Consider the following 14068-nt stretch of genomic DNA (forward strand, 5'->3'; position numbering starts at 1 on the left):
TGTATGTTTTATTTGCTTAAGTATTCCACCTGCTCTGTGGGGTGTTTCATTCCCACAGCCTCTGTCACAAGGCTTGCTGACCCAGTAGCCTGAGAGTACACATTTCCCACAAAAATGGAGGCAAAGAAATCAATCAGCATCTCATCCTTTTCCATTTCCATTGTCATTAGGTTCCTTGCCTCATGAGTAGAGGGTGCAGTTTTTTAGCTTCTTTTTTGTGAGCGCAGTGGGCAATAAAATAAGTACAGTACCTAAGTCTATCATTCTGGCTGTGAGGAATGTTATTAATCCTTACTGTGCTGTTAAGCATCAAATACTCCCATACTGACTCATGGAATTTAGCAAAGTGTGATCTGGAACAACTAATGACAAAGACGGAGTTATGTTATTTTTATTGTTTACCCACCCATTCCAGGTCAGGAGAAGAAAACTGGACTTCTTGGTACGTAAAAGGAAAAAGTACTTGCAAGTTACACTCCAAGATTTCAGCTGCTTCTGCAAGAACCAGGAAAGGCATTCTTCACATCATCTACATTTAGAATAGTCATGTTGACTTCTTCAAATGGGTAGGAGTGCATCAGAGAAAGGAGTTCTCACCTTCTTCTGAAGCACCTGGTGGTTGGCACAGCTAGATGTAGGACCACCAAATGACATGCAAGTGCTCTGATGTCTGAAAAAAATCTGAGGCATAGGACTGCAGTCATATTTCTCACGCTTCCCTGACAAAGGAAAACCTGATCAGTAGCTTTGGGATCAGGTAAGAATTTTTCTCCAACTTATACCTAAATCAGCTTAAGCTGATTTTTTTCACCTTTCACTGAAAGATCATGACCGACATGTCCAGTATTTTCATTTGGGTCTGTCTCATTTAACCTTTCTTACTCTTGCTGACATTGGGTATATCTCTCCTTCCTCTGCTCCATCCATGGTCAGAAACATTTAGGCTTCTGAAACTCTCCAAAACTACCTAATGTGGCTTCACCTGCTTGCTAGCATTGATTCAACAATTGTTGAAAAAAGTCAACAAAACACACCTCTAAAACTGTCGGGTACACTGTGTATTTTTGTCATCAGCAGAGGAACATATTCACAGCTGTTATGTACTGCTGAACTCTCCCTGGGAGTTTATTCCTCTTTCTGCAAAAGAGCAAATGAACTGAATAATGTGAAAAAGTAAATGGAAGACATGTATACTGAGCAAGTGGCAAATGTAAGATTCTAAGTTAGCTAGAAGGGTGGGTACATGTCAGTGAAAGCGCTATTTTGAAGTAGCAAAGAAACATGAAATTGGGCTCATGACTCAGACATGTGTAAAAAAAAATAACAGGAAGTTAATATTACTTTATTTTGCTGGCAGGAAAGCAAATTCTGGAATGTACTCAATTTCCTGTCAGAGCACAATTTGACACACAGTTCAATAAAGATGCTTCTTACTAAACAATGTCAAAATAATATAGCTCTTAAAGGAGTTCATCAGGCAAGAGACACTTTTTCAAGACTGTTAACTTCTGAGTGTTTTCCGAATCAAATCCCGGGACACCTCTTCAATCTGAGTAGAAAGCATCTATTCATACTCCACATTAGCCTGATGACTCTCACTCCTCTCTTAGTGCTCATACAGTGAGCGTTAGCTGAGAACTTCCCAGGGTGGGAAAGAAATACCTGTGCTGATGTAAATTCATATTGAGGTGTCTGTGGTATCTAATCAGCTAGCAAATGGAAATTAGTATAAATCCAAAAAGGAAATATTAGCTAATTTAAAATTGAGCTTGAAATGCAGCTAGAAATTGAATCCAAGATGCCTTAATTCAAATCCCAATATGTAAGAAAAAGTCCATTCCTTTTCCCATCTACTGAAATGTAGTAAAATGACAACATATACTAAGGAGTACATTATACACACGCCTTAAATAATATACCTTTTAATACCACAGTGTATATTTGCTGTGAAAGGTATCATAGCAAAGAAAAAAAATCAAAGTTTGGGTTATGAATTTGATATGATAGGGCAGAAATCCTATTTTGCTTATAACATCTTAAACACAGCACAGTCCAAATATTAGTATGGATGATTTTTTTCTAACACCTTTGTATGCTAAAATACTTAATCTTGAAGAACACTGAAATCCTATACCAATGTATACTCCTATTTATTGATGAAATAAGAGTTTGAAGGCTTCTTGTCTAGAGACACAACATAAATTATTAGTGTATTTAACATTACACTGTGAAGTACTACGGAGCAAGTCTCTCTGCCCACACAGGATCTGAAACAGAATCGTAAAATGGTTTATGTTGGAAGGGTCCTCTAAAGATTATAGAATCGTTTAGTTTAGAAACAACTCTCAAAATCACAATCCAACTGTTAAGCTAACACTGCCAAGTCCACCACCAAACTATGTCCCTAAGTGCCACATCTACACATCTTTCAAATACCTCAGGGATGGTGACTCCATCACTTTCCTGGGCAGCCTGTTCCAATGTTTGATCACACTTTTGGTGAAGTAATTTTTGCTAATATCAACAAACTCTCTTGTCACTACAACCTCCTTTCAGGTAGTTGTAAAGAGCTAAGGTCTCAGCCTTTTTTCTCCAGGCTATACAATCCCAGCTTCTCCTCAGAAGACTTGTTCTCTAAATACTTTACCAACTTCACTGCCTTTCTTTGGATGTGCTCCAGCACCTCAATGTCTTTCTTGTAGTGAAGGATCCAAAACTGAACACAGTGTTCAATGTGCAGCCTCACCAACACCAAGTACAGGGGGATGATCACTGCCCTAGTCCTGCTGGCTACACTATTTCTGATACATGCCAGGATGTTGTTGTCCCTGGCTGCCTGGACACAAGATGACTCATGGTTAGCTGGCTGTTGGCCAACACCCCCAGGTCCTTTTCTGCTGAGTAGATTTCCAGTCACTCTTGGCCAAGCCTGTAGTGTTGCATGGGGTCATTGTGACCCAAGTGCAGGACCCACTACTTGGCCTTGTTGAATCTCATACAGTCAGCCTTGGCCTATTGATCCAGCCTGTCCAAATCCCTCTGCAGAGCCTTCCTACCACCAAACACATCAATATTCTTGCTTGGTGTCATGTGCAAATTTCCTGAGGGTGCACTCGATCCCCTCATTCAGATATAGATATTAAATAGATATCAGATGCTGTAAAGATATTAAACAGAACTGGCCCCAATACTGAGCCCTGGGGAACACCACTTGTAACCAGCCACCGAGTGGATTTAAATCCATTTACTACCATTCTTTGGGCTTGGCCATCCAGACATTTTTTTGGCAGTAAAAAGTACACCCATCCAAGTCAAAAGCAGCTAGTTTCTCTAGGACAGTGCTGTGGGAAACGATGTCAAAGGCTTTACTGAAGTCTAGGTAGTCAACATTCTAAGCCTTTCCCTTATGCACTACATGGATCACTTTGTCATAGAAGGAGATCAGGTTAGTCAAGCATGATCTGCTTTTCATAAAGCCATGCTGACTGGGTCTGATCACCTGGTTGTCCTGTACATGTCATGTGGTGGCACTCAAGGTGATTGGTTCCAAAACTTTCCCCATCATCAAGGTCAAATAATAATCATGTTTTTCCCCATCCAGATTCAACTATGCTGTCATGGGCAGGGATATTTTCACTAGAATCATAGAATCATAGAATTGTTAGGGTTGGAAAGGACCTTAAGATCATCTAGTTCCAACCCCCCTGCCGTGGGCAGGGACACCTTATGCTAAATCATATCACCCAAGGCCTCGTCCAACCTGGCCTTGAACACTGCCAGGGATGGAGCATTCACAACCTCCCTGGGCAACCTATTCCAGTGCCTCACCACCCTAACAGGAAAGAATTTCCTTCTTATATCCAATCTAAACTTCCCCTGTTTAAGTTTTAATCCTTTACCCCTTGTCCTATAACTAAAGTCCCTAATGAAGAGTCCCTCCCCAGCATCCCTGTACAGAAGAAGACATCAGAAGGTAGTCACTTTAGACTTTATTTCTTTAAAAGAAGGAGTTTGGGGGAGTAAAGGAGAATAAAGTAAAGGAAACACAGAGAAGCGATTCCCTGAATACTAACAAACACTAAACAGAAGCAGCTTCAGCTTTCCTGCTCAAGAATCCCCAGGCTTATTCCTGTATAATCCCCTGTACTCAGAAAATCTTTTTCTTTTCATGGTGATGCTCATAGCTGCATATCCTAGCTTTCTGATGGGTTTTAGCACTTCTAACATTAGCTCTTAGATTTTAAGTTAAAATTAACTAGTATCTATTTTACCTAACAACAGCTTAGTATAAAGCCTTTAAACTTCCATTAGAAAAATCAATGCCTTTGTGGCAACTCAAAGTAAAATTCCAGGTTATAGAATGAAGTATACATGAAAAATCTACTTCTTGTTTTGCTCTACACTAACCAGGGAAAGGGTTGTGCAAGTAGCTGGAAAGTTATAATGTAATAAGCCATCAAAATATTTATATATTAAAACCCACAAACTACCACAGATAACTCTTTTATTTCTGCTGATAATTGCAGGGACAGAAATATGTCTAATTATCCTTCTTCCTTATAACCTAGAAATGCATGCTTGGTAATACTTCCTGTCTTTAACAAGGTACTAATATATCTCCTTGTCCAAGATCTGCTGAATAATAGCTACTAGAAATTCTAACTTAAGGCATGAAAACAAACAAGCTCTAAGTTTTTACTTTGAGATAATTAGCTGTGCTTTGCCATAGCATTCTGTGCACTTGCTGAATTCAGGTTGGCAGCAGAAGTTTCAGTGGAGCAAGCCGTTTCTACTTGGGGGCTCTGAAGAATTTTGCAAAGAAGGAAAATACTGGCTGTATTTTAAAGATCATAAATGCCCCACAGATATTCTGTGCCATTACAGATAAGAGCCTTCCCTCTCTATCTACCACTTCATCTACTCAATATCCACTGGTTAATGTGTATGATATGATCCTAACTTGTTTCCCACAGCAGCAGCGTATCTTGTCTTCTTAGTCAAGGCAGTGTGTGGGATACCTCCAAGACATGGTGAGGAAGAATAGGAATTCATGTTGTATCCCATGGCTAGTCTGACCTGAGGCCAGAAATCTTTTGTACACAATTGTTTATTACATGAAATCAGTTTCTGAAATGGGCTTTGGCAAAAAGAGGCATTGAGATTTTATGTTAAACAATTTGAGATCATATCTTATCTCTTTTTCCTTATGTCTTTCTGTTTCATCCTATGTGATTATCTCACTGAAAAGGTTTGGATTTAATCATATCATAATAAAATGAAGCATAGAGAGAGTTATTTCTGCTATCATCACCATATTATTACTTGGACCACCAGAGGACATCAATGTGCATACTTAAAAAAGCAGCCTTTTGGTGAGAGAGAATGGAACATGTTATATATAAGCAGACTGATATTAAAAAAGAAAGTTTGATTCAAGAAGTTTCCTAATGCATTTCATAATACTTTTTCCTAATTAAAAGATGAAAAAAAACCACAACCCACAAGTTTACATGCATGTCTCTTTAATTAGCAAATAGGATAGGAAGAGTATACAGTGTGCTTCCTACAGAATTAAATGCTGGGTAGGTACAGAATGAGTTCATGATCTTCCTCAAGCAGCTGAATGGAAGAGAGAGTGTGAGGGAAATGAGGAAAGAGTCAAAGAACAGAGGTCTACTTGATAAACATGCTGCTGCCTGGTTCCTGGATGGAGTGGATCCCTTGTTTGCCAGCTTGAGTGTCACTCTGAATTTATGTTTGAGTTTACACATCAAATAATTTTAGTGTTATATGGTTTTGATATTCTTCCTAAATCTGACTGTTGTTGAGACTATATAAAGTAGATTGCAGCAAATCCACATCCAAAGCTGGACTAGCAGCCAGACTACAAAAGAAAGTTGCTTAATTCACAAGAAAATTGCTTTCTTGAAAGAACGACAATGCACAGAAGATGCTGGAAGGCACTGCAAGTACAAGGTACAAGACTACCTGGGAGACAATTATGATGTCCTTCATAGAGAGAGAGGAAGCCCAATCCAATACACATACAGAAACATCTCAAACAAGTATGGCAGAAGAAAGGGATGAGTGCTGTGATGATCAGCTAAGCTTTAATGTGTCAGATGTTAGCAGAGGGAAGAGCTTGAATGGCAGTGAATTGAGGATGGGATGGGCAAGAGAGGTAAAATGTGATAAGGTCAAAGGTTTAAAGTGAGTCACATTACAAGGTTCTTAGAGTGAAGGGTTTACAGGCACATGTTGTGTGATAAACTGTAAGACAACACAGCATGTGAATTTAAAAGAATTACAGCTGAATTGAGTTGCAAGAATACTTGCAACTCTGTGGGTGAGAATTAAGGGGCAGGCTGGCAGGAGTGATACTGTTGTGGGTGTCTGTTACAGGCCACCAGATCAGGGTGAGGAAGTTGACGAGGTCTTCTACAGGCAGCTGAGAGTGGCCTCACAGTCACAGGCCGTGGTCATCGTGGGGGATTTTAACTTCCCTGATATTTGCTGGAAGGACTACTCAGCAACCCAGCCACAGTCCAGGAGGTTCCTCCAGTGTATGGATGATAACTTCCTCCTGCAAATGGTGGATGAGCCGACCAGGAGAGGAGCGCCGCTGGATCTCATCCTCACTAACAAGGAAGGTCTGGTCGAAGCAGTAAGGGTTGAGGGCTGCCTTGGTTGCAGCGACCACGAGATGGTGGAATTCAGGATCTTGTGTGGTAGGACCAGTAGAATAGCAAGTAGAATTGCAACCCTGGACTTTAGCAGGGCAAACTTTGGCCTTTTCAAGCAATTGCTGGGGGAAATCCCATGGGCAAGGCTGCTTGAAGGTAAATGGGCCCAAGATAGTTGGTTGGCATTCAAGGACTGCTTTTTCCGAGCTCAAGATCAGAGCATCCCGACATGTAGGAAGTCAAGGAAGAGGGCCAGGAGACCTGCGTGGCTAAACAGGGAATTGCTGGGTATGCTCAAGCGGAAGAGGAGAGTTTACAGGTCATGGAAGGAGGGGCTGGCCACTTGGGAGGAATATAAGGCTGCTGCAAGAGGATGTAGGAAGGAAGCTAGGATGACTAAGGCCTCCTTAGAATTAAACCTGGTGAGAAGGGTCAAGGACAGCAAAAAGCTTTTTCAAATACATGGCAGATAAAACTAACACCAGAGGCAATGTAGGCCCACTGATGAACGGGATGGGTGCCCTGGTGACAGAAGATACAGAGATGGCAGAGTTACTGAATGCCTTCTTTGTCTCTGTCTACTCTGCTGCAGGCAGTCCTGAAGAGCCCTGTACCCCTGAGACCTTAGATGAAGTCAGGTCAACAGAGCAGTTTGCCTTAGTCGATGAGGAATGGGTTAGAGACCAGTTGAGCAATCTGGACATTCATAAATCAACGGGTCCAGATGGGATGCACCCGCGGGTGCTGAGGGAACTGGCGGAAGTCATTGCTAGACCACTCTCCATCATCTTTACCAAGTCTTGGGAAATGGGAGAGGTGCCTGAGGACTGGAGGAAAGCAAATGTCACTCCAGTCTTCAAAAAGGGCAAGAAGGAGGACCCGGGTAACTATAGACCGGTCAGCCTCACCTCCATCCCTGGGAAAGTGATGGAACACCTTATCCTTGGTGCCATCTTAAGGCATATCAAGGATAAGAGGGTTATGAGGGGCAGTCAACATGGCTTCACCAGGGGGGAATCATGCTTGACCAATCTCATAGCCTTTTATGAGGAGATAACACGGTGGATGGATGATGGCAGAGCAGTGGATGTGGTCTACCTTGACTTCAGCAAAGCATTTGACACAGTCTCCCACAGCATCCTCACAGCTAAATTGAGGAAGTGTGGTCTGGATGATCAGGTAGTGAGGTGGACTGTGAACTGGCTGAAGGAGAGAAGCCAGAGAGTTGTAGTCTATGGGGCGGAGTCTAGTTGGAGGCCTGTAACTAGTGGAGTGCCTCAAGGGTCAGTACTGGGACCAGTATTATTTAATATATTCATCAATGATTTAGATGAGGGAATTGAGTGTACTATCAGCAAGTTTGCTGATGACACTAAGCTGGGAGGAGTGGCTGACACGCCAGAAGGCTGTGCTGCCATCCAGCGAGACCTGGACAGGCTGGAGAGTTGGGCAGGGAATAACTTGATGAAATATAACAAGGGAAAGTGTAGAGTCCTGCATCTGGGCAGGAACAACTCCAGGTTCCAGTATAGGTTGGGGAACGACCTGTTAGAGAGCAGTGTAGGGGAGAGGGACCTGGGGGTCCTAGTGGACGACAGGATGACCATGAGCCAACACTGTGCCCCTGTGGCCAAGAAGGCCAATGGCATCCTGGGGTGTATTAGAAGGGGGGTGGTCGAGAGAGGTCCTCCTTCCCTTCTACTCTGCCCTGGGGAGACCGCATCTGGAATATTGTGTCCAGTTCTGGGCTCCTCAGCTCAAGAAGGACAGGGACCTGCTGGAGAGAGTCCAGTACAGGGCAACAAAGATGATTAAGGGAGTGGAGCATCTCCCTTATGAGGAAAGACTGAGGGAGCTGGGTCTCTATAGTTTAGAGAAGAGGAGACTGCGGGGTGACCTTATTAGTGTATATAAATATATAAAGGGGGAGTGTCACGAGGATGGAGCCAGGCTCTACTCAGTGGCAAACAATGATAGAACAAGGGGTAATGGGTACAAACTGGAACACAAGAGGTTCCACTTAAACTTGAGAAGAAACTTCTTCTCAGTGAGGGTGACAGAACACTGGAACAGGCTGCCCAGGGAGGTTGTGGAGTCTCCTTCCCTGGAGACATTCAAAACCCGCCTGGACGCATTCCTGTGTAACCTTACCTAGGTGTTTCTGCTCCGGCAGGGGGATTGGACTAGATGATCTTTTTGAGGTCCCTTCCAATCTCTAGCATACTGTGATACTGTAATACTTACAAATGAATGTACCTTTTCTTGGTCCCAAATGCTCTTAAAGATAGATTTCAGAATGTTTTCACACTATTTGATTAAAATCTGACAAAAACTTTAAACATTATTTAGTATGACAATGCAGATTTTGAGGAAACCAGGTCAAAGTCCTGTATTTGTCCTTAAATTATCTGTATTAGTTGTCCCCAGAATGAATTACATCCGGTTACAGTTTCTTAGTCTGCCCAATACTCTTTCCTGTTGCAAATGGTAGATAAATATATGGATAAAGTTAACACACCACCTTTCTAAGACAATTTTCCATTTCTCAGCTGGAAAACAGTGTTGGAAATAGTTAAAGATGATGCTGTTGAAAGCAGGCATGTTAAAAGTCAAGTTGCACTTTGCTCTCCGGATTTGTGCTCCAGAATGGGTACATACAGTTGTATTGAATGCTGCAGCTTCAAGGAGTGTGGCTCAGATTAGATGGGGCTGTTTGCAGAAGTAATGCTATAATAATAAGAGATTCAGCTGTACTTGAACAAGATACACTTAATTCCAGAATTCAGTAGTGTAAGTCAATTCACTGGACACATATTTTGTGTGTGCTAGAGGGATGGCCAGCAACCTAATGATTAACATAACAGTAATATTACAGGAAAAGACAAAGACTGTACCTCACAAAAAATTTCTCCATTCAAGTACAGAGCAAAACCAGTTCTGCAAGTATGTGGTGAGAAATGAGAGCACAATCGGAGTGCAGGATGGATACACTTGGACATATTACTGCAGTACTTAATTGTCTAAACAGCTTCTGAAATAAGCACATGAGGTAGATAGTGAAGATACACACTGTTGAACTTTTGTACTGCTAAGGAATATCCAAATGCCTACTACCAGGCAAAACAATACTGATGAACAGTGGAAGCTATAACTTCAAAATCACATGGGCTTTCATTGCAGAATGTATTGGTCTTACACTTCATTCAGCAATAGCCCATGGAAGTATGTTTCTGTAGCTTATCCTTTGGGCTAAAGGACAGAAAAATATACCATTTTTTTTTGTAGGACACTCAACTGTGTGAGAAAGAAGCAAACATTTGCTGCAGTCTGTATCTGTTCTGAAAAAAAGTTTGGAATTCAGATTTTCATTTTCTTTCTGTGAAAGTGATGGAAAATGTAACCATGTACTGCTGTACGTGTTTCTTCATCAATCAATCACAACCCCAAGTCCATTTTGAAAAATTAAGAGAAATTCAGAGCGTTTATAGGCAGCTTCCTCTGTCAGTGAAAGGCTCTAATTCTCAAGTGGAGGCTTAAGCAATTTTCTCAGGAAGCATACTGTGTTTAATGTTGTTATTTTGCTATAGCTTTTTCTGAAGAGTTAATAAAAGAGATTAATTGTGTACGATTTTAAGTACTCTGCTTGAAGAGTAATTGGCTTGTTCACACAGTATGAAACATAGAATCTCTGTTTATAAAGCCTTAAATACATATAGGGCTCTATTACCACAATAGTTTGAAATTACGAGCAGACAGCAAGCACACATAAATAAGTTTAGAATACTCTCACACACACTTTTCATTTATACACAAATGAAAAAAAGGCATAAAGGCATGCATTGTATTAATAAAAATACTTTTCAAACCCCTGTCTTAATCCCCATTTTGTGTATCTGGCATAAGCATTGTCCCTAATGAATAAATATGCTATTATCAAAAAATTGAAGTGTCACAACATGTGCAATGTTTTTTGTATTAATGAAAAAAAAAAGTTACTGCTTTTACAAAGGGTTTATAACTGAAATACCAGTTATGTTTGGTTAGAGATAAGTAAATATGACAATGTAAATATAACTTTTTTATTTACTTGTTTTTAAAACAAGATTGTACCAGATTTTCAGATTTGACAGTTATATGAAGGAAGAACTTCAGATATTGTGTCCTCTTATGAAATGTAATTTTCAACACAATTGCTTGGCATTATAACAATGAAGAATGATAATTCTATGAAAAAGAAAGAAATAAAAATAGAAAACAATGAATTATAGACATTGAAAATTATTTGTTTTGTTCCCCCTAAAACAATTTTTTTTTAATTTTTTTCAGTCACTGAGTTGGCTACTGTGAGAAGTGTATAACGTGGAGAGTTCACTTTCTACATATTAACTTCTACACATCAGGTTATAGAATCATAGAATAGTTAGGGTTGGAAAGGACCTTAAGATCATCTAGTTCCAACCCCCCTGCCGTGGGCAGGGACACCTTATGCTAAATCATATCACCCAAGGCCTCATCCAACCTGGTCTTGAAGACTGCCAGGGATGGAGCATTCACAACGTCCCTGGGCAACCTATTCCAGTGCCTCACCACCCTAACAGGAAAGAATTTCCTTCTTATATACAACCTAAACTTCCCCTGTTTAAGTTTTAACCCGTTACCCCTTGTCCTATCACTACAGTCCCTAATGAAGAGTCCCTCTCCAGCATCCCTATAGGCCCCCTTCAGATACATAGGGGAGGTGCTCCAGTCCCCTGATCATCCTCGTGGCCCTTCTCTGGACTTGTTCCAACAGTTCCATGTCCTTTTTCTGTTGAGGACACCAGAACTGCAAATAATACTCCAGGTGAGGTCTCACAAGAGCAGAGTAGAAGGGCAGGATCACTTCCTTCGACCTGCTGGTCTCGCTCCTTCTGATGCAGCCCAGGATACGGCTGGTTTTCTGGGCTGCAAGCGCACGCTGCCAGCCCATGTTCATTCTCTCATCAATCAGCACCCCCAAGTCCTTCTCCGCAGGGCTTCTCTGAATCTCTTCTCTGCCCAGCCTCTAGATGTGCCTGGGATTGCTCCCACCCAGGTGTAGGACCTTGCACTTGGCATGGTTAATCTTCATGAGGTTGGCATCAGCCCACCTCACAAGTGTGTCAAGGTCCCTCTGGATGGCATTCCTTCCCTCCAGCGTATCAACTGAACCACACAGCTTGGCGTTACTGGCAAACTTGCTGAGGGCACACTCAATCCCACTGTCCATGTCAGCGACAAAGACGTTAAACAAGACCGGTCCCAACACCGATCCCTGAGGGACACCACTCGTTACTGGTCTCCAGCCAGACATTGAGCCATTGATCACAACTCTTTGCGTGTGGCCATCCAGCCAGTTTTTATCCACCAAGTGGTCCATCCATCAAATTGATGTCTCTCCAATTTAGAGACAAGGATGTCGTGTGGGACAGTGTCAAACGCTTTACACAAGTCCAGGTAGATGACATCAGCTGCTCTACCCCTGTCCATCAGTTCTGTAGCCCCATCATAGAAGGCCACCAAATTGGTCAGGCAGGATTTCCCCTTAGTGAAGCCATGCTGGTTGTCACCAAGCACCTTGTGGATTTTAATGTGCCTTAGCATGCCATCCAGGAGAATCTGCTCCAAGATTTTGCCAGGCACAGAAGTGAGACTGACTGGTCTGTAATTCCCCAGATCATCCATTTTCCCCTTCTTGAAAATGGGGGTTATATTTCCCTTTTTCCAATCACTGGGAGCTTCACCTGTCTGCCATGATTTCTCAAATATGATGGCCAGCGGCTTCGCAACTTCATTTGTCAGCTCCTTCAGGACCCACGGATGGATCTCATCAGGACCCATGGACTTGTGCAGGTTCAGATTTCCAAGATGGCCTCGATCCAGCTCCTCTCCTACAGTGGGCTCAAGGTCTTCATTCTCACAGTCCCTGCGTCTGCCTTCCAAGACTTGGGTGGTGTGGTAAGAGCCTTTGCCAGTGAAGACCGAGGCAAAGAAGTCATTCAGAACCTCAGCCTTCTCCAAATGCTGTGTAGCCAGTTCTCCCGACAGCTTCCTGAGGGGGCCTACATTCTCCCTAGTCTTTTTTTTATTTGCTATGTACCTGTAGAATCCCTTCCTGTTATCTTTAATACCTCCAGCTATGTTTAATTCTAACTGAACGTCAGCTTTCCTAACCTGGTCCATAGCTTCCCGGACAACATCCCTGTACTCTTCCCATGCCACCTGTCCTTGCTTCCACTTATTATAAGCCTCTTTTTTCAATTGAATTTTCCTCAGGAGCTCCTTATCCATCCAAGGAGGTCTCCTGGCCCTCCTGCTGCACTTCCTTCTGGTTGCGATGCAACACTCCTGAGCTTGTAGCAGGTGATCCTTGAATATCAACCAACAGTCTTGGGCCCCTTTGCCCTCCAGGGCTGTATCCCACGGAACCTTACTAAGCAGGTTCCTGAAGAGGCCAAAGTCTGCTCTTTTGAAGTCCAGGACAGTGAGCTTGCTGCACACTCTTCTCACTGTCCTGAGGAACTCAAATTCAACCATTTCAAGATCGGTGCATCCAAGACTGCCCTGGAGCGTCACATTTCCAACGAGCCCTTCCCTGTTGGTGAGCACAAGGTCAAGCATGGCACCTCTCCTTGTCAGCTCCTCTATTACTTGCAGAAGGAAGTTGTCTTCTACACAATCAAGGAACCTCCTGGATTGCTTGTTCCTTGACCAGTCTGGCATGCCTGCTACCAAAACTGCTCTTTCCCTTATCAGACCAGCTGCACCTGCCCCCGCTAGACCTGGCCTAGAAGCTTGGGTCCCGTGTTCAAGACACCCAAACCCCTGACTATGACACCACCCTTTTAACCAATTATTAACCTGGCTAATCCTCCTAGCTTTTTTTAGGTCCTCCCCTCTACCCTGGAGAATTGATGAAAAGACCACCTGAGCTCCAGAGCCCCTAACCACCTCCCTCAGGACTTTGTAGTCCTTTTTTATGTTCCCCAGGCTGCTACTATCTATATCCCTAGCACCCACATGTATCACCAGGAGTGGGTAACAGTCCGTGGCACTTACTAGAGCAGGCAGCCTCTCTGCCACATCTCTGATCCGTGCCCCCAGTAGGCAACACACCTCCCTTGAGACTGGGTCTGGACGGCAGACGAGTGCTTCTGTCCCTTTCAGTGTAGAGTCCCCTACTACTACGACCCACTGCTTTTTCCTAGCAGCACCAGTAGAGATCTTCTTTAGCAGGGCATCAGCCGGCTGTTTCTGGCTCGAGTGCATTTCCCCATTAGCCCCCTGTGGGACAGCAAAGTGGTTCAGCGTGGGGACAGGGGATTTAGGGGGAAGCCCCTTGCTTTTGGTTCTCCTTTTCCTTCTTT

The 14068-nt window shown here is 42.8% G+C and overlaps 1 long non-coding RNA gene across 1 annotated transcript; it reads right to left on the reverse strand.

The window, feature by feature from the left end:
• Nucleotides 1–293: 293 nt before the first annotated feature.
• LOC130609623 (uncharacterized) lies at nt 294–2875 on the reverse strand. Its single transcript, XR_008974829.1, has 3 exons — nt 2747–2875; nt 598–670; nt 294–362 (listed from the first exon to the last, which is right to left on the reverse strand). It is a non-coding gene; the product is annotated as an uncharacterized LOC130609623 (long non-coding RNA).
• Between the last annotated feature and the right edge of the window lie 11193 nt (nt 2876–14068).

Source organism: Pezoporus wallicus, unplaced genomic scaffold (genome assembly GCF_028554395.1).
Source record: "Pezoporus wallicus isolate ANWC-B61680 ecotype Strahan unplaced genomic scaffold, APGP_CSIRO_Pwel_v1 contig_6658, whole genome shotgun sequence".
Classification (NCBI taxonomy): domain Eukaryota; kingdom Metazoa; phylum Chordata; class Aves; order Psittaciformes; family Psittacidae; genus Pezoporus; species Pezoporus wallicus.